The following is a 26664-nucleotide window of genomic DNA, read 5'->3' as shown; positions in this document are numbered from 1 at the left end:
ACATATTGACAAGCCCTTTAAGGATGGGCAGCTACTCATGGGCCACTGCTGTGTGCTTGCCTCCCAGGCTAAAATTTGACAGACAGCCCCTGTCTTGAGCTTCCTCAAGGAGTCTCTCACAGGCCTGTTTATTCCTCAAGAAGTGTTTATCCTGCTCCCTTTCTTCTTGGATCACACCCACCGCATACCAGCAATGTTGCACCTTCATTTTGAGAAATGTGACCCTGGTTCCAGCCGTCAGCTTTTGCAGCCTTCGAGGCTAGTGTTAAGTCTCTACTGCCCGCTGGTTGAATGAGATGTGATGATGGGTCCCAAAATTTTCGATGGACCCCCATCTCCGCTGTCTGTCATACTTAACAACCTGCCCCTGGGCTGCCAACTCTTGGCACCTTACGGATAGATGGCCCACTAGTATTTCTCCAGCCCTGGTCCTGGCTCACCTCCTTGTGTCTCCTGACCAGCCCAGGCCCTGCAGTCCACTCACCAGTCCTTGGATCCTGGCTCTCATGTCCACAGTCCGCAAGAACCCCAGCAGTGAAGTCTGTGACCTGGGTTTGGGCGTTGTTGGTTCAGGGAAAGCGTGTTGGTTCCAGACCACATGCTCTTGCCGCCTCCGCTGTCGTGCCATTTTAGTCTGGCTCCAATATTACTCTGGTCACTCCTTCAAGAATCTCAAGTGTTTCTGCTTTCTTTATCACCCATTAAAGTTGTTTCATTGCATGAATGACTAATTGAATCTCAAAAAAAATTACAATATTTTTTGGAGTGTTATTTACCACCAAAATGTACCTGTCATAACTCTGGACAGGATGGTTCCGCCTCCATCCTGGTCAGGTCAGGGTTAATTCAGTCCGCCTCTCTTTGGTTTTGGGGCGGCTATTTAAATTTGGCAGTACCTGCATTTAGTGTCGGTAATGCTTCCGAATACTCGGTTAGTGGTTAGTTGACTCGTCCTTAAACGTGTGCCTCTGTGCTTGTGTGTCTTGCTGTGTATGATTTGGTTTGTCCCCTGACTTCTACCTCTGTATCCTGCTTTTGTACTGCTCTGTCCCTCCTGGTTATCTGACCTCCTTGGCTTGTCCCTGTTTACTCTTTGTCTTGTCACTAGATACTGCACGTTCATCTGGTGTCTGACTCTCGGCTCTCTTTGACCATGTTTTCTGCGTGCTCAGTGTCCTTCCCTGAACTCACGTGCGGTGGCTTTGCCCCCCTGGTCACTTGATCGCTGAGTGCCAGGTCCTGTGCTCACAACACTAATCTAAGGTCCTTGTGCACTGCGTACCTTCTGCCTGCACTCCCCGCGCTTATTCACGCTCCCCCTCATAGCGCCCCCTGGGCAGCGCCAGAGACACCTTTGGTGCCATTACAGTACCAAGGAGCAAGTAATACTGTATGGATGAGTAATTAAATCCAGAAACATTTTTCAATGCTTTTTTGGAGTTTTATACAACACAGACATGCACCTTAACCCCTTCACCCCGAAGCTTTTTTCATTTTTTCGTTTTCGTTTTTTGCTACCCTTATTTCCAAAGCTATAACTTTTTTATTTTTCCATCAATATGGCCATGTGAGGGCTTATTTTTTTGCGGGACGAGTTGAACTTTTGAATCCTGCCATTGATTTTACCATGTCGTGTAACAAAAAACGGGAAAAAAATTCTAAGTGCGATGAAATTGCAAAAATGTGCAATCCCACACTTGTTTTTTGTTTGGCTTTTATGCTAGGTTCAATAAATGCTAAAACTGACCTGCCATTTTGATTCTCCATTACGAGTTCATAGACACCAAACATGTCTAGGTTCTCTTTTATCTAAGTGGTATAAAAAAAACTCCAAAGTTTGCTAAAAAAAAAATAAAAATTGCGCAATTTTCTGATAAAGGTAGCATCTCCAGTTTTCGTGATCTAGGGTCTTATTTTTTGCTTGCCGAACTGACATTTTTTAATGATACCATTTTGGTGCAGATATGTTCTTTTGATCGCCCATTATTACATTTTAATGCAATGTTGCGGCGACCAAAATAAACATAATTTTGGCGTTTTGATTTTTTTTCTCGCTATGCTATTTAGCGATCAGGTTAATCCTTTGTTTTTATTGATAGATCGGGCAATTCTGAACGCGGCAATACCAAATATGTGTAGGTTTGATTTTTTTTATTGTTTTTTTTTGATTGGAGCGAAAGGGGGGTGATTTGTACTTTTAAATATTTTTTCTTTTTTTATATTTTTAAACACTTTTTTTTTAAATTTTGTTATGCTTTAATAGCCTCCATAGGAGACTAGAAGCATGCACAACTCGATCGTCTCTGTAACATAGAGGTGAAGCAGAGATAACCTCTATGTAGCAGAAATGCAGGGTTGCTTTGAACGCCGACCACAGGGTGGTGCTCAAAGCAATCGGTCATCAACAACCATAGAGGTCTCAAGGAGACCTTTGGTTGTTATAGCAACGCATCGATGACCCCGATCATGTGATGGGGGTCAGCGGTGCAGGCACTTCTGGCCGCGCATACGGGAGCACTAATTAAATGCCACTGTCAGCGTTTAACAGCAGCATTTAACTAGTTAATGGGTGCGGGCTCATTGCGCGCACATGTCAGCTGTACAATACAGCTGACATGTTGTGGCTTTGAGGTGGGCTCACCGCTGGAGCCCACCTCAAAGTGGGGGTTCTGCCAGCTGACGTACTATTCCATCAGCTGGCAGAAAGGGGTTTAAGCACTTCATACTGTATGGAAAACTAGTTGAATCCAGAAAGAGTTTTCAATGTCTTTTGGCATGTTATATACCACCAAAATAAACCACAAATCACTTACTACTGTATGGATGAGCAATTGAATACAGAAACATTTTTCAATCCTGTTTTGGAGTGTTGTATGCCACCAAAATGTACCACAAAGCATGTAATACTCTATGGATGAGTAATTGAATCCAGAACATATTTTCAAACCCTTTTTGGAGTGCTATATAACAGAAATTTACCAGGAAGTAAGTATTACTCTATAGATGAAAATATAGTCAATCCCTCCCCCTCAAAAAAAATGTGCTCACGTGCAGCTGATACATATTTAGCAACAGACTGCAAACCCCAAGCACTGCCTAGAGACTGTATTCTGTCACTCTCCCTGCTCCTGCAACTCTCCCTCCCTGGGCTAAATGCAGAATGTATCTGATATAACCTGCATAGAACAGATTTAGACTTTAAGGGCTTTTAGTATAATTCTTCAGAATCAGAACCAGTATCAACTCTTTAGGACTCTGATTCATTAAACTGTAGGCACACAGTCCTGGACAAGAACTTTTACCCTCTTAAAAGAACTATGCCTGAACTGTACAATGGCTTCAGCATGCCAAACTCAGTGGCACCTGTCTTTTTATAACCTCTGATGTCATATGGCCAGTCAATCACAGTAATGAGCACTACAAAGATGGCCATGACATTGCAGTGACTGGAAGGCAATCCCCACAGGTTTATTGGCTATGTAGCAAATGTCAAAGGCCGGGATCACACATACGCGAGATACGGCCGAGTCTCGCAGGTGAAATCCCTCCTCTGGTGCCGGCACTCCGGAGCGGAGCGTGCAGCCGCACAGCAACACATGGAGCTGCACGCTCCGCTCCCAAGTGCCGGCGCCAGAGGAGGGATTTCATCTGTGATACTCAGCCGTATCTAGCGTATGTGTGATCCCGGCCAAACTAGCAGGCTTGGGATTCGAGTTTCAGATTCGAGCACTAGCTAATGGTTACTGAGTGACAAACACCCAGATACTTGAGTGATATCCAATTATCACAGAGCACATTCGCTCATCTCTAGTGGAAACCACGGCGGGAAATGTCCACTTTTTTTCTTATCATAAAAATTTATATAAACCATTTTTTTACATTTACTGATTTTTTTATTTTTTTTTAATGCACAATTTTTCACTGATTAATTGTTTTCATTTTAAAGAATATTTTTTCCAGTGTTTTCCAAATGGCTGGAGAATGTATGTTACGTCTTTTAAGCAGCATGTATCAGACAATGTCTGAATGATTTCAGCCATATATGTTTAACTTTTAATAGCTGAGGCATTTGAGAAAAACGTAATTTAATTCCTGCACTGGAGTGACAGATTTCTCCATGTTTGCATGCATAAGGAGAGACCTAGGTCTTTTTCTGAAACACATCAGCATTTCAGAGTTAGTCTGGAGTCACACTAGCGTATAATACAGACGACTGCTATGTGAGAAAATATCGCATAGCACTCGGACCATTATTAATCTATGGGGAAGCTCACATCACCATTTTTTTCTCAGGTGTATTCTACATGTGAGTGAAATTGCAGCATACTGCAATTTTACGTGTATATCGGCCGAGTCTCGCCATAGCAAGTCTATGGGTGCGAGGAAAAAATCAGACTACACACAGACCATCTGTGTGACTTGCGAGAAATATGCACATATTTTCCTCATTTCAGCCCATTGAGCCATAAAATTCAATGAGGAAAAGCAGTGAGAAATGTAAAGCCATACGCATGTCATACTGATGTCATACGGATACTTGTGAGGAAATCGCATCATCGGATTGCTAACAGATTACACACGGTTGACCATGCGGAAAACACTTGTGCAACTCTTGGCTAAGAGAATCAGACTGATTTTTCATACGGCAAGTGTGATACCGGCCGTAAGGTGTGATCCGTCAGACGTACTACGTTACACTGCGGCATAACACGGTGTAACGTAGTCCGTTAATGCTGCCATTACTTCCTATGGCGGACGCATTGCTAGCGCACGCCCACACTGGGCGTGCGCTAGCGATGTGCTGTCATTGAGGAACGGACCCCGAGACGCGGGCTGCAGCGTTTTCGGGTCCGTCACCGCTAGCGCAGATAGAGCTAGCAGTTGCTCTATCTGCAGTAGCGATATGCCAAAGTCGGCACTTGCGTTAGCGCAGTCCGTTTAACGTATGCGTTGAACGGACTGCACTAACACAATGTGAACCTAGCCTAACCCCTTTGCAACATGCGCCGTAACAGTACTGTGCTGCGGGTACTGCATTTGTGCCAGCAGCACTACTTGTAAGGCCCCGTTATCGCCACGGTCTCATGGTGAGCGCCGCGGCAATCATGTGCGGGTGTCAGCTGTATGTGTATGTGACAGATGACACCCCGCAGCATTGCCCACTATCGGTGCTAATGCTAACACCTATCATGAACATTTAACCCCTCTGATGCCGCTGTCAGTAGTGACAGCGACATAGAGGGGCATTGGGCAGGGAAGGGTGTTCCCTGCGTGCTTCCATAAGAATAACGTGATGTGATCACATTATTCTCATGGTCTCCATGGAAACTCCTGGCCCCAAGATGGCCCTGGGGTCCTTCCGGGTCCTGCAGTGAGGTGGCTTACGAGCGCCTGCTGAGAACAGGCGCTGGCAAGCCTACTTCACTGCCTGTCACATCGCTGATCTGACACTGTACAGTGCAGTGTCAGATCAGTGATCTGATGAAATGAAGTGAAAAATTAGAATGTGTAAAAATATATTTATCCCCAAATAAAGAAAAAATTAAAAAAATATTTTTCCAATAAGTCCATTTATTTATATAAATAAAAAAAGCAATAAAAGTACACATATTTGGTATCGCTGCGTCTGTAATGACCTGCTCTATAAAACCGTGCCACAAAAAAAAAACACCAGAAAAAAGAAAAAACCGAGGCAAAAAACAATGCTTTATCATCATACTGACAAACAAAAAGTACAATAAAACGTGATCACAAAGCCAGATGTAAACAAAAATGATACCACTGAAAACATAATATTTTCCCGCAAAAAACAAGCTGCCATACAGCTCCATGACCAGAAAAATAAAAAAGTTATAGCTCTCAGAATAAAGCAATGCAAAAATAATTATTTTTTTCTATAAAATAGTTTTTGTTGTGTAAGGCTGGTTTCACACTCGCGTTTTTGAACGCATGCGTTTTTAAAAAAAAACGCATGGTGCAAAAACGCATGCAAACGCGTGTAAACGCTGCGTTTTTTGACGCACGCGTTTAACGCGTGCGTCAAAAAAACGCAGCGTTTACACACGTTTACATGCGTTTTTGCATGCGTTTGCGTTTTTTTGGGGCATTTTCCAAAAAAAAAAAATTTAAAAAAAAGGTTACCAGACACAACCAATGGGAATAGAGAGGGCGTACATGATTGGCTCTCAATATATAGACCCTAGGGATACAGAAATTTTCAGAGCTTGCTACTGTTTCCGGTGTCATGATAGATCTTTCAATGGAGAACTTTTATTTCAAACTGGAGTTCAGCTTCAAGATTTTCCTTGCCTGTGTTTTTGCTTGGGAGCAAGACCGAAACCGCCAAAGATGGAGAAGGAGACAGCGTCGGCGTTTTTGGAGGCACCCCATCATTGAAGTGCGTGAGACCCGTGGAGCATATCACACGCTCTATGCGGAGCTGAATGCCAACCCGGAGAAATTCCAGGATTACACAAAAATGTCTCAAGATTCTTTCCGGGATTTACTGTCTCGTGTAGAAGGTTCCATACGGCGACAGGACACACGGCTCCGTAGAGCAATTCCACCCGAGGAACGTCTGTTAGTGACATTACGGTACGTTCCAAAACTAAACCAATGACAGTCCAATTTTTTGGTTATGACATGTATTTTTTGTTGTTTTTTTTTACCTTTTTCTTATTTAAACACACCATTAAGAGCCGATTTTAAATGTTTTTTTTTGTTTCTTTTTCTTCTAGATTTCTTGCCACAGGAGAGAGTTTATCTTCCCTGCACTTCCAATACCGCCTTGGAATCTCAACCCTGTCCGGAATTGTTGTGGACACCTGTCGTGCGTTATGGAATGTGCTCCATGAGGAGTTTATACCCGTACCCACCGTGGACATGTGGCGGGAAATTTCAAATACATTTTTCAACGTGTGTGATTTCCCCAACTGTTTAGGGGCGGTGGATGGAAAGCACATCCGCATTGTCAAACCTGCCAGAACCGGATCTGAGTTTTATAATTATAAAAAATATTTTTCGGTAGTGCTCATGGCAATAGCGGATGCGGAGTGTCGCTTCATCGCCGTGGATATTGGAGGTTTTGGCCATGGCAATAATTCCCAGACCTTCAAGAGCTCGGATATGGGCCGTCGGGTGTATGGCAACAATTTTAATTTTCCCCCTCCACAGCCTCTCCCCAACACTCAAGGCCCACCGCTGCCATTTGTTATGGTTGGGGATGAGGCCTTCCAGATGTGTGAAAATCTCCTGAAGCCCTATTCTAGTAGGGACTTGGACCACACTAGAAGAATATTCAACTACAGACTGACCAGGGCCAGAAGAACTGTAGAGTGCAGCTTTGGCATTCTGGTTGCTAAATGGCGCATTCTTGCAACAGCCATCAATCTAAAAGTTGAAACAGTGGACGAGGTGGTCAAAGCCTGTGTGGTTCTACACAATTATATAATGGCTAAGGAGCGACCCCACATTGAACTTGATGAACCAGTTTCACACCCATTGCCTGATTTTCAGCATCACCCGATGCGGTCAACTGCAGCCGTTGGTCTTATGCGGGACCAATTTGCGGCCTATTTTATGTCCGATATTGGACGGGTGTCATGGCAGGACAATGTTGTTTAAATGTCCTGTTGTATGTTTATGTTTACCAACTATTAAATACTGATACAAATTTTTCTAATTAATAAACTTTAGTGTTGGTTGTGTTGACCATGTCTCCTATCTTTTTACTCTCTAAACAAATGTTGACCCAAGATGGGCAGTAGATATGTATATCATATTTTGTAATCCAAAACCAGGAGTGGGTAATAGTTGAAGAGGTAATAATTTTTATTTTTTCATCATAATTGACCTCTGTTGCACTCCCTATTTTGCTTTACAAAGAATGATATAAAACACGGGCCGCATACTTATAATAATGGAACAAAATTTTTAATTATTTATTGGTAATCTTGTTGACGTCATTGCGTCAATACTGTCACGCTCTCTATACCCATCAAGTCAAGTGTAAGAAATAATGAATTCATGATAAACATATACATGATCATGAATTCACAATTTCTTACACCTGGCCAGGTGAGCATAGATATGTAGCGTGTGACAACCATTGTCCCATCAGTTTGACAACCATTGTCACATAATGTGCTATATAGAATATGGTGAATATACACGTCAGTAATCAACTAAATAGGTCAGGTGTCTATTTTGACATCTGACAGGTTCAGTTGAGTACTGAACTTGATTTCCACCATTTTCTCTTTGTACAGTGACACTACACTAGGTACAAAAATAAGAGTATGGAAATAACTACTATTGTTTTGGCCAACTCATATCTGTATAGTAAAGAAACACATATTGATGTTGTCTTGTATTTTATACTACTGTAGATATGTTTTGGCCAAAAGAATAAGTGTGTGGCGAAGTGTATTGGTGTGTATTGAGAGCGGTGAAAGACACAATAAACCAAGCATAATTGTTGCAAATAAACTTTTTTTTATTAACACAAACAAATTTATTTTTTTGTACCGCGACGGGTTGTACCGCGCCGGCTTGGGGTTGAGTGACGTAACTGGGGGGTGTTCAGAACTGAAGCCTGGCTCACCGTGGAGGAGGCAGACGTGGCAGGAGAAGGGGCAAGAAAACTGTAAGGGTCTGGAAGTTCGGGGATGGGGCTTAAAACATGAGGAGCTTGAGACACACTGGAAGGGTGAGACACAACAGACAATTGAGACACATCGGTAGGTGATGGGGGAGGAATAATCAGAGTTTTTTGTTTTTTATGAGTTTTGCCGGTTTTTCTTTGGGTTTTCCTGGTTGGGGGATGTCTTCTGGGGCTAGGTTGTAGAGTGTGGGTGGGAGACACGTCAGGACCCGGCTCCACAATAACACAGTCCGTCTCCATTGTGGAGCGCTCGGCAACGTCTGAGTCCAACACCATTGTAGTGGGGGGGAAAGATAAAGTCCCGTCTGGGTCCTGGTGCCTCGTTGGGGGGGAACACTAAAACCCTCCCAGGATCCTGGTGCCTCGTTGGGGGGGAACATAAAACCCTCCCAGGGTCCTGGTGCCTCGTTGGGGGGGAAACAAAGCCCATACCAGTGTCCTGCTGCATTGCTGGTGGGGGGGAACATAAAGCCGTGGCAGGGTCCTGCTGCATCGGGGTGGGTCCTGCCCGGAAAGGTATGGCTTGGTCCTGCTGCATCATGGGGGACCCGGTGCGATACGCCATGCCTGGGTCCTGCTGCATGGGGGGGGTGGGCCATCCTATACGCCTGGCCTGGGTCCTGCTGCATGGGGGGTGTCCTGCCCGGAAAGCAACGCCTCGGTCCTGCTGCATCAGGGGTGGGCCGGTCCGATATGCCATGGATGGGTCCTGCTGCATTGGGAGGGGGCCGGGCCGATAAGCCACGCCAGGGTCCTGCGTCATCGTGGTGTCAGCAGAGGAGGTCCAAGCCGGAGCAGCGGTTGTCACGGTGGTGGCGGTGGGATGTTCAACAGCACTCGTCATCATGTTGGCGCTGTAGTGGAGTACACCTGTTGAGGGAATAGAGGTGGCCGTGCAGTGGTATGCAGCAGAGGTAGGAATGGTGTTTACTAGTGACAGTGACGGCACAGTTGGATATGCCGCCACATTACGACTCTGACTCTGCTGCATAGTCTGCACAAAAACAACATTGCAGGCCTGCATCACACTCAGCTGGAGATCAGGGCTAAGGTGTTCCGACATGCCCTGTTGGATTTGATTAAAAAAATGATGAGCTGGCTTCTGGAGGTCGGCTTTCACTTGTTCAACGCTTTTGGCGGCATCCTGGATGCGGCATTCTAAGAGGTTATGGGACACATCCATTCTGTCACCTAAAGCCTTGATAGCTTCGTGTAAAACCGAGCTCAAGTGCAAAAACTCGGGCATGAGGGACCTATCCGAAGCCCTCTGTGGCTTCCGGGATGAGCCCGCAAAAATGGGTGCAGCGAAAGAGGACTGCGAAAGGGGAAGACCTGATGGGCCAGCCCCCTGATCTCCAGTGAGTGTGGAAGACCCACCTGGTGCTGCGCTGCTGGATGGCTGGGACGGGTCCGTGGCTGCCGGCTGAAGGACCGCTCCAGAACCTGGTGCGACAGTCGTGCAGTGTGTGCTGTGAAAAAAGAACACAGAAAATTAATACCAAAATATAGCAAGACGGTACATCCTGTGGAATTTAAAATTACAGATTATGTCAATGCAATACAACCGGAAGCATGTGAGAAATACTTACATTCTCATGAGAAGGACCGGTCTTAAAAAGGCCAGCACACGGTGATATTTGTAGAGCCGGTGCCTTGCTCCGGAACCACTAGCTGCACTCTTCTCTGCACGCAGGTCCTTGTTGAAGCGGTCCTTCATGGAACGCCAACGTGTTCTTATTTTCTCAACTGTGAAATAACAAAAACATATAATGGTCAGAAAAAGTACTTTTGGCCGTGCTCTCTTGACTGTGTGTGATGACAGAAACTCCAAAAAGTTTCTTTCATCACACACAGTCAAGAGAGCCCGGCCAAGGTCTCTGCTGCTTCACACTGCAGTGCAATACTTACCAAATGCATTACGGACCCGTGGCGGGGCATTCTCCCAGCCATCCCACAACGCTTGGGCCACCTCACTCCACAAACGACGTAGCGTACTATTGACGGCGTGCTGTGGATCCCGGCCGTCCTACAACGGGACTCGCTCCTGGACCAGAGTGATCAGGAGGTCATTATCAATCCAGTCATCGTCCCGTTGTGAAACCTAAAAGTAAAAGAAAATCATATAAGTTTGCTCAATCACATTGGGAAAAAAAAGAAGATGAGAAAGGGCAGGAATATGAAAGTCAACTTTAAGAAAAGGATCATACAAGAAAAATTAAAAGAAAATCAAGGGTACAGAAAGGAAGATTCAAGAATATTACAATGAGGACAGTCTGCCTTGTATACATACCTGCTGACGTCTTCCCACCGGACCTTGACTCCGCTGCTCCGTCCCTCTCTGTCCCTCAGTTGAAGTGCTCTATAAAAAAAAAAAATCAAATTGTCTCATGTGTCGATGCGACAGTCAATACTTACCAAGCTGAAGGACAAAAAACTAACCTCACTGACGTGATCCACTTCTGACTGGCGTGGCTCAAACTCCTCATCAGATGAAGACTCCGCAGAAGACATTCTGATGCATGTTGAAAAAAAAAAGAAGAAATTAGGACATGTAGATCCAAAAAATTAAAAATAAATGCATTGGCTAGGATATACTCACATTGCTCTAGGTCTTGTCCACCAATGCGTCCGAGCAGGGTCTTGTCTTCTTTGCAGTCTGATGAGAAGTGACCAGAAACTTCCCCCAACCTTCCTTTTATAACCCTGCTGCTATGGGGGAGGCTTATCAGTGTCTAGACAGCCTTATCTACAGTCTATTCAACCATTGTTAAAAAAAACGCATGCGTAAAAAAACGCATGCAAACACATGCACAAAAAAACACATGCATCCCCATTGACTCCAATGCATTTTTGGTCCAAAAAAAACCGCATGAAAACGCATGCGTTTTTTTGTGTCCAAAAAACGCCCCTCAAAAATACTACAAGTTGCATTTTGGAAAAAGAACGCATGCAGTAAAAAAACGCATGCGTTTCAAAACGCGACCAAACGCATGCGTTTTCAATGTTAAATATAGGGAAAAAAACGCATGCGTTTTTTTGAAAAAAACGCTGCAGACAAAAACGCAAGTGTGAAACCACCCTAAAAGTGCCAAAACATAAAAAAAAATAAGGAATCACTGTAATCGTACTGACCCAAAGAATAAAACTGCTTTATCAATTTTACCACCGGTTGAATTGGTTGTTTTTGTTCATTCTGCCTCTCAAAAATCAGAATAAAAAGCCATCAAAAAATGTCATGTGCCCGAAAATAATACCAATAAAAACATCAACTCATCTCACAAAAAACAAGACCTCAAATGACTCAGTGGGCCAAAATATGAAAAAATCATAGCTCTCAAAATGTGGTGATGTAAAAACAATTTTTTGCAATAAAAATCACCTTTTACTGTGTGACAGCTGAGAAACATAAAAACCCACTATAAAAACCCTCTATAAATAGTAAATCAAACCCCCTTTATCACCCCCTTAGTTAGGGAAAAATAATATAATAAAAAAGTATTTATTTTCTTTTTCTCATTAGGGTTAGGTTTGAGGCTAAAGTTAGGGTTAGGGTTGGGGCTAAAGTTAGGGTTGGGATTAGGGTTGGGGTTAAAGTTAGGGTGGGGATTAGGGTTGGGGTTGGGATCAGGGTTAGGGTTGGAATTAGGGTTAGGGTTGGAATTAGGGTTTAAGTTGGAATTAGGGTTAAGGTTGGAATTAGGGTTAAGGTTGGGATTAGGGTTAGGGGTGTGTTGGGGTTAGGGTTGGAGTTAGAATTGGGGTTTTCCACTGTTTAGGCATATCAGGGGCACTCCAAACCTGACATGGCACTGATCTCAATTCCAGCCAATTTTGCATTGAGAAGTCAAACGGTGCTCTTTCCCTTCCGAGCTCTGGCATGTGCCCAAACAGTGGTTTAACCCCTACATATGGGGTATCAGCATACTCAGGACAAATTGCACAACTTCTGGTGTCCAATATCTACTGTTACCCTTGGGAAAATAAAAAAATTGGCGGCAAAAAGATCATTTTCGTGAAAAAAAAATATGATTTTTTATTTTTACAGCTCTATATTATAAAACTTCTGTGAAGCACTTGGGGGTTCAAAGTGTTCACCACACATCTAGATAAGTTCCTTATGGGGTATACTTTCCAAAATGGTGTCACTTGTGGGAGGTTTCTGCTGTTTAGGTACATCAGAGGCTCTCCAAGCGCAACATGGTGTCCGAACTCAATTCCAGCCAATTTTGCATTGAAAGTCAAACAGCGCTCCTTCCCTTCTGAGCTCTGCTGTGCACCTAAACAGTGGTTTACCTGCATATATGGGGTATCAGCGCCCTCAGGACAAATTGTACAATAACTGTTGGGGTCCTATTTCTCCTCTTACCCTTAGTAAAATAAAACAAAATGGATATGAAGTAATTTTTTGGGAAAAAAGTTAAATGTTCATTTTTTTAAACATTCCAAAAATTACTGTGAAGCACATGAAGTGTTAATAAACTTTTCAAATATGGTTTTTAGTACCTTGAGGGTTTCAGTTTTTAGAGTCATTTCAATTTTTGGCATTTTCTGTCATATAGGCCCCTTAAAGTCACTTCAAGTGTGAGGTGGTCCCTAAAAAAATGTTTTTTCAAATTTTGTAAAAATGAGAAATCGCTGGTCAACTTTTAACCCTTATAACTTCCTAAGAAAAAAATATGTTTCCAAAATTGTGCTGATGTAAAGCAGACATGTGGGAAATGTTATTTATTATCTAGTTTTCATGATGTGACTCTCTAATTTAAGGGCAAAAAAACTAAAAGTTTGAAAATTTAGAAATTTTTTAAAATTTTGCCAAATTTCTGTTTTTTTCACAAATAAATGCAAGTAATATCAAAGAAATTTTACCACTATCATAAAGTACAATATGTCATTAGAAAACAGTGTCAAAATCACAGGGATATGTTGAAGCGTTCCAGATTTATAACCTCATAAAATGACAGTGGTCAGAATTGTAAAAATTGGCTCTGTCATTTAGGTGCAAACAGGCTTTGTCTCAAAGAGGTTAAACATACATAATGGGTATGGAAAATATTTAGACCCCTTTACATTTTTCACTCTTTGTTTCATTGCAGCCATTTTGTAAATTCAAAAAAAGTTAATTTTTTTCTCATTAATGTACACTCTGCACCCCATCTTGACTGAAAAAAAACAGAAATGTAGTAATTTTTGCAAATGTATTTAAAGAGAAAAACTGAAATATCACATGGTCATAAGTATTAAGACCCTTTGCTCAGTATTGAGTAGAAGCACCTTTTTGAGCTAGTACAGACATGAGTCTTCTTGGGAATGAAGCAACAAGTTTTTCACACCTGGATTTGGGGATCCTCTGCCATTTTTCCTTGCAGATCCTCTCCAAATCCTTCAGGTTGGGTGGTGAACATCGGTGGACAGTCATTTTCAGGTCTATCCAGAGATGCTCAATTGGGTTTAGGTCAGGGCTCTGGATGGGCCAGTGAAGAATGGTCACAGAGTTGTTCTGAAGCCAATCTTTTGTCATTTTATCTGTGTGCTTAAGGTCATTATCTTGTAGGAAAGTGAACCTTTGGCCAAGTCTGAGGTCCAGAGCACTCTGGAAGATGTTTTAATCCAGGATATGTCTGTACTTGGCCACATTCATGTTTCCTGCAGTGACAACCAGTCGTTCTTGTCCCTGCAGCTGATAAACACCCACATAGCATGATGCTGCCACCACCATGTTTCATTGTTGGGATTGTATTGGGCAGGTGTTGAGTAGTGTCTGGTTTTCTCCTCACATATCGCTTAGAATTATTACAAGAAAGGTCTATCTTCGTCTCATCAGACCAGAGAATCTTATTTCTCATAATTTGGGAGTCCTTTGTTTGTTTTTTAGCAAACTCCATGCAGGCTTTCATGTCTTGCACTGAGGAGAGGCTTTTGTAGGGCCACTCTGCCATAAAGGACCGACTGGTGGAGGGCTGCAGTGATAGTTGACTTTGTGGAACTTTCTCCCATCTCCCTACTGCATCTCTGGAGCTCAGCCACAGTGATCATGAGGTTCTTCTTTACCTCTCTCACCAAGGCTGTTCTCCCACGATTGTTCAGTTTGGCTGGATGGCCAGGTCTAGGAAGACTTCTGGTGGTCCCAAACTTCATCCATTTTAAGTATTGCGTAGGCCACTGTGTTCTTAGGAACTTTGACTACTGTATGAATTATTTTGTAACCTTGGCCAGATCTGTGCCTTGCCACAATTCTGTTTCTGAGCTCCTTGCAGTATGTATGGAGAAAACCAGGCACTGTCATCATCTGCCTAATACAATCCCAACAGTGAAACATGGTAGTTGCAGCATCATGCTCTGGGGGTGTTCTTCAGCTGCAGGGACAAGAACGACTGGCTGCCATTGAAGGAAACCTGAATTCAGCCAAGTACAGAGATATCCTGGATGAAAATGTCTTCCAGAGTGCTCTGGACCTCAGACTTGGCCAAAGGTTCACTTTCCTACAAGACAATGACTCTAAGCATACAGATAAAATGACAAAAGATTGGCTTCAGAACAACTCTGTGACCATTCTTGACTGGCCCAGCCAAAGTGCTGACCTAAACCCAATTGATCATCTCTGAAGAGTCCTGAAAATGGCTGTCCAACGATGTTCACCATCCAACCTGACGAATCTGGAGAGGATCTGCAAGGAAAAATGGCAGAGGATCCCGAAATCCAGTTGTGAAAAACTTTTTGCATCATTCCCAAGATGAATCATGGCTGTACTAGCTCAAAAGGATGCCTCTATTCAATACTGAGAAAAGGGTCTGAATACTTCTGACCATGTGATATTTCAGTTTTTCTTTTTTAATACATTTGCAAAAAATTCTACATTTCTCTTTTTTTTCTGTCAAGATGGGGTGCAGAGTGCACATTAATGAGAAAAAGAAATGAACTTTTTGAATTTACCAAATGGCTGCAATGAAACAAAGAGTGAAAAATTTTAAAGGGTCAGAATGCTTTCCGTACCCACTGTACTGTCCTGGAAAACGGGAAAAATTTACCAAGTGTGGTGAAATTGTAAAAAAATGCAATTTCACAATTGTTTTTTTGAGTTTTTTATTTACCATGTTAGCTAAATGCTAAAACTGACCTGACATTATGATTCCCCAGGTCAGTACAAGCATGCAGATACCAAACATCATGTATATGTTCTTTTTTATTTAAGTGGTGAAAAAAATCCAAAATGTGTAAGCAAAAAAAATTGCTTATGTCTCCATGGCTTATTTTTTGTGCCCTGAGCTGATGTTTTTATTGATACCACATTGCGTGCTATTGCATTTTATTGCAATGATGTGGTGGCCAAAAATAACTTAATTCTGACATTTCAATTTTTTTCTCATTGTGCGCCATTTACCGAGCTGATTAATTCACTTTATATTTTTTGATAGTCCGGACATTTCTGAACGCAGTGATACCAAATATGTATATATATACTAGATGGTGGCCCGTTTCTAATGCATTGGGTATTCTAGAATATGCATGTCCACGTAGTATATAGCACAGCCCACGTAGTATATTGCCCAGCCACATAGTATATTGCCCAGCCATGTAGTATATTGCCCAGCCACGTAGTATATTGCCCAGTGACGTAGTATATTGCCCAGCCACGTAGTATATTGCCCAGCCACGTAGTATATTGCCCAGCGACGTAGTATATTGCCCAGCCACGTAGTATATTGCCCAATGACATAGTATATTGCCCAGCCACGTAGTATATTGCCCAGTGACATAGTATATTGCCCAGCCACGTAGTATATTGCCCAGATACGTAGTATATTGCTGAGCTACGTAGTATATTGCCCAGCCATGTAGTATATTGCCCAGTGACATAGTATATTGCCCAGCCATGTAGTATATTGCCCAGTGACATAGTATATTGCCCAGCCATGTAGTATATTGCCCAGCCACATAGTATATTGCCCAGTGACGTAGTATATTGCCCAGCCACGTAGTATATTGCCCAGTGACGTAGTATATTGCCCAGCCATGTAGTATATTGCCCAGTGACATAGTATATTGCCCAGCCACGTAGTATATTGCCCAGATACGTGGTATATTGCCGAGCTACGCAGTATATTGCCCAGCCACGTAGTATATTGCCCAGCCACGTAGTATATTGCCCAGCGACATAGTATATTGCCCAGCCACATAGTATATTGCCCAGTGATGTAGTATATTGCCCAGCCACGTAGTATATTGCCCAGTGACATAGTATATTGCCCAGCCACGTAGTATATTGCCCAGCCACGTAGTATATTGCCCAGTGACGTAGTATATTGCCCAGCCACGTAGTATATTGCCCAGCCACGTAGTATATTGCCCAGCGATGTAGTATATTGCCCAGCGACGTAGTATATTGCCCAGCCACGTAGTATATTGCCCAGTGACGTAGTATATTGCCCAGCCACGTAGTATATTGCCCAGCAACGTAGTATATTGCCCAGCCACGTAGTATATTGCCCAGTGACGTAGTATATTGCCCAGCCACATAGTATATTGCCCAGCCATGTAGTATATTGCCCAGTGACGTAGTATATTGCACAGCCACGTAGTATATTGCACCTTTGATGATGCCGTCATGGCAGGTCTTTGTAGTGCAGGCACGCAGGGCCTGTGATGACGTCGCGGTCACATGACCATGACGTCATGGCAGGTCCTTGTCACGCAGGCGCACAGGGCCTGTGATGACGTCGTGGTCACATGACCGGGACGTAATGGCAGGTCCTTCTGCCACTGGAACCTGCAACGGAAGATGGCGGCCAGCGCGAGTATAGCAGGTTTTTTTTTAATTATTTTTAACATTACATTTTTTACTATTGATGCCACATAGGCAGCATCAATAGTAAAGAGTTGGGGACACTCAGGGTTAATAGCAGCGGTAATGGAATGCGTTACCCGCGGCATAACGCGGTCCGTTACCGCCGGCATTAACCCTGTTAGCGGTGACCGGAGGGGAGTATGCGGGCGACAGGCACTGACTGCGGGGAGTAAGGAGCGGCCATTTTCTTCCGAACTGTGCCCGTCGCTGATTGGTTGCGGCAGCCATGACAGGCAGCTGGCAAGACCAATCAGCGAATGAATAACCATGACAGAAAGACAGACAGACGGAAGTGACCCTTAGACAATTATATAGTAGATATATATATATATATGTATATATATATATATACATATATATATATAATGTTTTATTTTCAGTGGTGCAAAAGAGAGGTGATTTTGAACTTGTGTTTTTTAATATATATATATATATATATATATATATATATATATATATATTTTACTTTTTACCTTTTTACTGGCTTTAATAGTCCCAATAGGATACTTGATGCCTGTGGTACTCATAACATGGCTTCAGCCCTTCAATGTGTAGCAAAAATCACAATCTTCTGTGAATCAATATTTATTGAAGATTCACAGTGACAGGCACGGGGGTCTGCTGCAATCCCCTGGCTGTCACGCCAACCTATCTGCGTCCCTTATCACGTGACAGGGACTTTTCCATCCGATGCATGTTAAATGCTGCTGTCAATGATGTGACATCCATTAACTAATGAAAACAATGGTCTAATTCTCTTAACCACTTGATGTTTTTTTTGCAAACCTGAAGAAGTAAGGCTGCCGTCACACTTGCAGTATTTGGTCAGTATTTTACATCAGTATTTGTAAGCCAAAACCAGTAGTGGGTAGTGTTGAGCGATACCGTCCGATACTTGAAAGTATTGGTATCGGATAGTATCGGCCGATACCCGAAAAATATCAGATATCGCCGATACCGATATCCGATACCAATACAAGTCAATGGGACACCAAGTATCGGAAGGTATCCTGATGGTTCCCAGGGTCTGAAGGAGAGGAAACTCTCCTTCAGGCCCTGGGATCCATATTAAGGTGTAAAATAAAGAATTAAAATAAAAAAAATTGATATGCTCACCTCTCCGGCGGCCCCTGGACTTCACGCTGGTAACCGGCAGGCTTCTTTGTTTAAAATGAGCGCCTTTAGGACCTGCGAATGACGTCGCGGGTTCTGATTGGTCGCGTGCCGCCCATGTGACAGCCACACGACCAATCAGAAGCCGCGACGTCATTCGCAGGTCCTTAATTCCTAGAATTAGGAGTTTAGTGAATGAGAATGATGTCGCGGCTTCTGATTGGCCGCGTGGCGGTCACATGAGCGGCACGCGACCAATCAGAACCCGCGACGTCATTTGCGGGTCCTAAAGGCGCTCATTTTAAACAAAGAAGCCGGCCGGTTACCAGCGTGATGTCCAGGGGCCGCCGGAGAGGTGAGCATATCAATATTTTTTATTTTAATTCTTTATTTTACACATCCCTATGGATCCGATACCGATACCCGATACCACAAAAGTATCGGATCTCGGTATCGGAATTCCGATACCGCAAGTATCGGCCGATACCCGATACTTGCGGTATCGGAATGCTCAACACTAGTAGTGGGTGATAAATGCAGAAGTGGTGCATATGTTTCTATTATACTTCTCCTCTAATTCTTCCACTCCTGGTTTTGGCTTGACCAAATACTGCTAGTGTGACGGCAGCCTAAAAGATGCTCAAACGCCTGAATATATGAAAAAGTTTTTCCATAGTAATGAATGGGAAGATTTTTTCAAGTGTTTTCTGAGCACCTTTTTTATGGAAATGAATAGTAAGATCCTTTTTGAGATCTTATGATCATCAAGGTTCTTTCTCTTTGGGCTCGTGCAGATAACTGTAGTTTTTCTTCGCGTGTGAATTCAAATTTCAAGAGATTCACTTATCTCGAACTATATGGGGTGTCCCAGACCTTGATTTTGCTACAGCTGAATATGAGTGATATTTGTATAACATCATGACATTACTAAGGGACATACTGAAAGAGCCTCATTATTTATGGACATATTTTACTTCCAATTTTGACATAGTAAGCAGCAGAAGATTAAACAATTCTTGCTAAATGTCCCCGGAAAAATAGAGCATGGTATTCATTTTCAGTGAGATTGAAGACATGGTCAATACAGATAATGGAGGGTTAAGTATTCATTTGCATAAAATTTAACATAACTTACTGCATATCACTAAAGGGAATGAGTAATTAGGTTAAGTTTTCTCATTTGCATATTTGCTTACAAGTCTTTTGGTAGCATTATCACTTTTCATAACATCCTAATGTCATTATGAAATACAATAGAACAAGCTTTGTAACCTAGAAGAGTGTACAGTACAATTGTGGGTTTTACCTTTTTCGTTATAAAGAATACTTCATAAACAGTTTCAAGACAGTGTAGAACAATTAACAAATAACCTTTTTCCTCTTTCATCTCTCTTATGTTCTTTTACCTTCTGAGCAAAAACGGATAACCACACTAGCTGTAAAATACCCTATAATGAAGTACTGTATAATATACAATATAATATACAATATAATATACAATTGTGCTCAAAAGTTTACATACCCCGGCAGAATTTTTCACAATCCAGAAACATCAGTGGCTGGTTGAAAGATGCAAGAGTCTGTCTGGATCCCAGAAACTCACTCAGCTTTTTTGCACACACACTGATTACAAGCAAACAGGTCACAGGTGAGGATGTTACCTTTAGTAACCATTCAAACCCATTTGTGTCAACTTCTGTGCTTGTTATCAGGCTAAAATCACCAGGATATGTGAACTTTTGATCAGCATCATTTGACTGTTTTGGGTTATGATTTCAAAATAGAAAGCACAGTAGTTTGACAATAAATGGTTTCACCCAACCGCAAACCATGAGTAGAGAAAAAGTTTTGGTTTTATCATTCATATTGTCTGAAAAAAGGCCACGAAAGCAAAAATTCTGCCGTGGTATGTAAACTTTGGAGCACAACTATATATATATATATATATATATATATATATATATATATATATACAGTAGGGAAAAGTTTTCAAATGCATACAAATCTTACACTACCATCATTCAGAAATTTACTTATATTTAAATAATAATACACTGGGTAGTTTGGTTAATGAATGATGAAATTATGTTTTTTTCTGTAGAGATTAAATCAAGTGAACTATACCAAGCACTGCCCATACAGTAGGGTTGGGGGCCCAGATCTGCACATGGGTCCACTGGGGGATGTCCCTGTTCCCCTATAAGCAAGTCAGAGCCTGTGTGTAACACATAAGGTGTTGGACTCTATCACGTCCGTCACATGTGCTCAGTGTGAATCTGCTTTCATCTGTGAAGAGCACAGGGCGCCAGTGGTGAATTTACCAATCCTGGTGTTCTGTGGCAAATGCCAAGCATCCTGCATGATGTTGGGCTGTGAGCACAACTCCCATCGGTGGACGTCGAGCACTCAGACCATCCTCATGGAGGTTGTTTCCAATTATTTGTACAGACACATGCACATTTGTGGCCTGCTGGAGGTCATTTTGCAGGGCTCTGGCAGTGTTCCTCCTGTTCCTCCTTGCAAAAAGCCTGAGGTAGCGGTCCTGCTGTTGGGTTGTTGCCCTCATACGGCCCCCTCCACGTTTCCTGGTGTACTGATCTGTCTCCTAGTAGTGCCTCCAGCCTCTGGACACTACGCTGACAGACACAGCAAACCTTCTTGCCACAACTAGCATTGATGAGCCGTCCTGGATGAGCTGCACTACCTGAGACACTTGTGTGGGTTGTAGAGTCTGTCTCATGCTACCACAAGTGTGAACGCACAAACAACATTCAAAAGTGACTAAAACATCAGCCAGAAAGCATTGGTACTGAGATATGGTCTGTGGTCCCCACCTGAAGAACCACTTCTTTATTGAGTGTGTCTTAATAATTGCCATAATTTCCATCTGTTTTCTTTTCCATTTGCACAATAACATGTGAAATTGATTGTCAAACAGTGCTGCTTACTAAGTGGACAGTTTGATTTCACAGAAGTTTGATTTACTTGGAGTTATATTCTGTTGTTCAAGTGCTCCCCTTATTTTTTGAGCAGTATATATAAAAGGATTGGAAATCCGAAACGTTGCCACGCCGTCCAGGCATTAAAAGCCCACCTTTTTCATTTTTTTGTGTGCTGTTTTCCTTTTGTTTCATATTATTGGAGCCATTTGAATATTGGTTTGGAGAGCTTTGCACTACAAGTGTGGTAATATGATGCTGTTCTAATTTTTATATATAGATATATATATATATATACAGTGGGGCAAAAAAGTATTTAGTCAGTCAGCAATAGTGCAAGTTCCACCACTTAAAAAGATGAGAGGCGTCTGTAATTTACATCATAGGTAGACCTCAACTATGGGAGACAAACTGAGAAAAAAAAATCCAGAAAATCACATTGTCTGTTTTTTTAACATTTTATTTGCATATTATGGTGGAAAATAAGTATTTGGTCAGAAACAAAATTTCATCTCAATACTTTGTAACATATCCTTTGTTGGCAATGACAGAGGTCAAACGTTTTCTGTAAGTCTTCACAAGGTTGCCACACACTGTTGTTGGTATGTTGGCCCATTCCTCCATGCAGATCTCCTCTAGAGCAGTGATGTTTTTGGCTTTTCGCTTGGCAACACGGACTTTCAACTCCCTCCAAAGGTTTTCTATAGGGTTGAGATCTGGAGACTGGCTAGGCCACTCCAGGACCTTGAAATGCTTCTTACGAAGCCACTCCTTCGTTGCCCTGGCCATGTGCTTTGGATCATTGTCATGTTGAAAGACCCAGCCACGTTTCATCTTCAATTCCCTTGCTGATGGAAGGAGGTTTGCACTCAAAATCTCACGATACATGGCCCCATACATTCTTTCATGTACCCGGATCAGTCGTCCTGGCCCCTTTGCAGAGAAACAGCCCCAAAGCATGATGTTTCCACCACCATGCTTTACAGTAGGTATGGTGTTTGATGGATGCAACTCAGTATTCTTTTTCCTCCAAACACGACAAGTTGTGTTTCTACCAAACAGTTCCAGTTTGGTTTCATCAGACCATAGGACATTCTCCCAAAACTCCTCTGGATCATCCAAATGCTCTCTAGCAAACTTCAGACGGGCCCGGACATGTACTGGCTTAAGCAGTGGGACACGTCTGGCACTGCAGGATGTGAGTCCATGGTGGCGTAGTGTGTTACTTATGGTAGGCCTTGTTACATTGGTCCCAGCTTTCTGCAGTTCATTCACTAGGTCCCCCCGCGTGGTTCTGGGATTTTTGCTCACCGTTCTTGTGATCATTCTGACCCCACGGGGTGGGATTTTGCGTGGAGCCCCAGATCGAGGGAGATTATCAGTGGTCTTGTATGTCTTCCATTTTCTAATTATTGCTCCCACTGTTGATTTCTTCACTCCAAGCTGGTTGGCTATTGCAGATTCAGTCTTCCCAGCCTGGTGCAGGGTTACAATTTTGTTTCTGGTGTCCTTTGACAGCTCTTTGGTCTTCACCATAGTGGAGTTTGGAGTCAGACTGTTTGAGGGTGTGCACAGGTGTCTTTTTATACTGATAACAAGTTTAAACAGGTGCCATTACTACAGGTAATGAGTGGAGGAAAGAGGAGACTTTTAAAGAAGAAGTTACAGGTCTGTGAGAGCCAGAAATCTTGATTGTTTGTTTCTGACCAAATACTTATTTTCCACTATAATATGCAAATAAAATGTTAAAAAAACAGACAATGTGATTTTCTGGATTTTTTATTCTCAGTGTGTCTCCCATAGTTGAGGTCTACCTATGATGTAAATTACAGACGCCTCTCATCTTTTTAAGTGGTGGAACTTGCACTATTGCTGACTGACTAAATACTTTTTTGCCCCACTGTATATATATATATATATATATATATATATATATATATATATAAACATAAAAGTCAGTTGAATAAACCTAAAAAGATCGGTAGTGGCCTAGGGGAGGCAAAATACCAATGTATTTCAAAAAAATATTTTTTCATTTTTTAGGGCATACCGTATCTAGAGTTTTGTTGGAATGATTCTCTGTCAGTGGTCGCTTGTCAGCTCAAAAATGGCTACCACAGGCAGGCTTTGCGCAAGGCACTCCACTTTTTAGATCCCAGGGATTGCAGCTTTCACCCTTTACCCCTGTTCAAAGATCTGGGCTTAAGCTGGTGCGCTAGGGTTGGGGCCGCAGAATAAGTTGCTGTATGGTGGTGCAGGCTAGCAGGAGTGGTCAGTTAGCAGTGTCAAACCAAGAGGCCAGAAAAGGTACCAAATTGTCAGTCGAGAGAAATTTCAATAAACAATTAAAGGTCAAAACAAGAAAACACAATCACTACTCAGGCGCAGAGAACACAGACTTAAACCAGTAGAGCACAAAGCTATATCTGGCAACTACCAGCAATAAGTTGGAAGCTTTAGTAGGGTGTGGTGTTCTCCAATTGGCTGAAGCAAGGACCTGATATCTCCAGCTGGACAGCACACAAATATACCATCAGACAGCACTGCAAGTTCTAGCCACACTAAATTTAGTGACTGGATAGAGCCTGTTCCATCTGAAGCTTGTGGTTCCAACATCTCTTATATCACCAGCACCACCTGCAGAATGCATACAATGGACAGAGAGGATGTCTCAGGAGGAGATCCTAGGGAAGATGTGACCGTTTTACAGTTAGCACAGTTATGTATTTTTTCTCAGTTATTTCAATCTCGTTAGGGAGTTTTGCACAGGACCCCTCTTCAAATTACCAGCAGCTACTGTATATTTGTCAACTGAGTGTATCTTTTAATTTATTTTATTTTATTTTATTTTATTTTTTGTAGTCATTGAAATGTTAGTAGCAGTAAAATGTACTCTTCTTTAAAAATATTACAGAAAAAAGCAGCCATGCTTACCAATACCTGATCACAATAAAAATGTACTGCAGTATTGCAAGATGGAACAGACCCCCATGATAAAAGATAGAGGCAGTACAGGTGCAAAATACTGATGAGCAACCACTAAATCATATACTGATCATGGAGAAGGTGAATGCTTAATATTGTAAGTTAAATGGATGAGTTGGGTGCCAGTCACACAGATACGTGTACAGCACCATGCCAGCTTATAGCTTATTAGTGATGCCCATACCATTGACGGACATATCATTAGTGCAACCTGTGGAGATGGCCAGGGGCCCAAGAGGTAAACGTGTCCATTTCTATCTCCAAAGCAGGTGGAATTTGCATTATGATGACTTACTGGACAGCAAAAGGCCCATGTCCTGTTCTTGCAACCGGGGCTCTTTTCTGTCTGTGTTGGCCAGTGGCCACACTATTAGATCAGCGCTATATAAGTGCATCCAACAAGGACAGATCATTTACCATCACCACCACCAGAGTATATGAATTCATCCTGTACAGATGAAAAACTACATGAGGTACTAGTTGGCATTTTAGTCAAAATATGCAAGCTTGAAATCCATGTGAAGGGTTACCAATGAGGAACCTTGTAGTCAGGACTTGCAGTGTTGGTGGGACTAATTGAAGGGTTTCATTGTGTGGTGCACTCATAGAATGATGGACAGCCCACCTGAGTAGTGATGGACGAGCACTAAAATGCTCGGGTGCTCGTTGCTTGGGTCAAACAAATTGGAATACTCTGGTACCCGAGCAATGAGCCCAATGCAAGTCTATGGGAAACCTGAGCATTTTTACCGTGATCCCCCCACTGGGGGCCTTTTTAAGGTCTAAAAATGTCTGAACATGATGGAAATACTGCTCAAATGACACAGAAACATATTGGGGATCTCTCCTGCAAGCATTTCTAACTCCTTGGTCACATCTGTAAGCAATATTGTCAGAGTTTCACGCCATTTTTACAGGTGCACCAAAAAACATACAAAAACAAAATGGATTTTGCTGGGAAATATGTTACATCCTTTCCAGAGTAATTACTTGTATAGGCAAAATAATTAACCCCAGATCTAATTGTTCCTCCACCACTTGGGCTATGTTCACACGCAGCATTTTTTATGGATTTTTCAACTTTAATATTGCTTTCAACCAATATAAATGCATTCACTGGGAAATTTAATTGAAACATTTAACAATCATATATACCTATAGAGATATAGTCCTGATCCTCAAAAAATCAAAAGAAAAAATAGAATTCTAAGGACTACATATAAAAATGGGAGCAAAACACCAGAGTATATAAATATAACAATTTTTATTACATATCATGTTAATAATCAATACATCACATAAATAGTAACTCTGAGAAAAACCAAAGAGCAGACAAAAAAACAGAAGAAAAACATAATACCAGGCAGCAAAAACGCAGGAAAAATTGCGCACCACTACAGATATCTTAGTATAAACAGCCCCCAACAGGGATACCATATGTAAATCCAGCCATAGTTAATTAAGTCAAAAAAGAGGACTTAAAAAAAGATGGTATTAAAAGGAGCAGAGAAAGTATGGACTATATTGTGCACCAGGATACTGCACTGATAAAGCTGCTAACATAACGGGTACAGTAGAAGGTAAGCATAAATATCTAATCCTACTATACCTGAAGCCATGGCTGGTCTCTGTAGGGTGGGCAAATCCTGCTGCCGTGCTGCCAAGCGCCTCGACGCGCGTTTCGCCCGATGAGCTTCGTCAGGAGGCGATGTGTTCTGGCTGGCTATGTGTTCTGCGACACATAATGAGACACATCTTGTTTCATTTATAAAGGATGGACTCTTACAGTCACAAAGCCTATTTTTTGAGGGGCATCAAGCGGCATTAATATTATTAAAGGGCTATTATTAAACAGTGGGTCTCCTATGCTATTATTGCCTATGCAGTGAGTGGCTGGGCTGTCAAGAATTACGATGCACCCCAATACCCCTTTCACGAGAGGTACAGGAGGACTTCCTGAAAAAATGTTGTATTGAATGCAAGGCAAGCCCTGCTATAAAGTCATATGCACCCCAAGAATCCTTTGAACCCAGGTACTGGATGGCCACAGGAAAACCCACTTCACATTATTCAGTTGGTTCTGCCATAGTGTTTTCTTATGTATTAACAGCAAGGCCTGTCTT

This window comes from Ranitomeya imitator, chromosome 3 (genome assembly GCF_032444005.1).
Source record: "Ranitomeya imitator isolate aRanImi1 chromosome 3, aRanImi1.pri, whole genome shotgun sequence".
NCBI classification, from domain to species: Eukaryota; Metazoa; Chordata; class Amphibia; order Anura; family Dendrobatidae; genus Ranitomeya; species Ranitomeya imitator.
Note: the sequence above shows the minus strand (reverse complement) of the source record.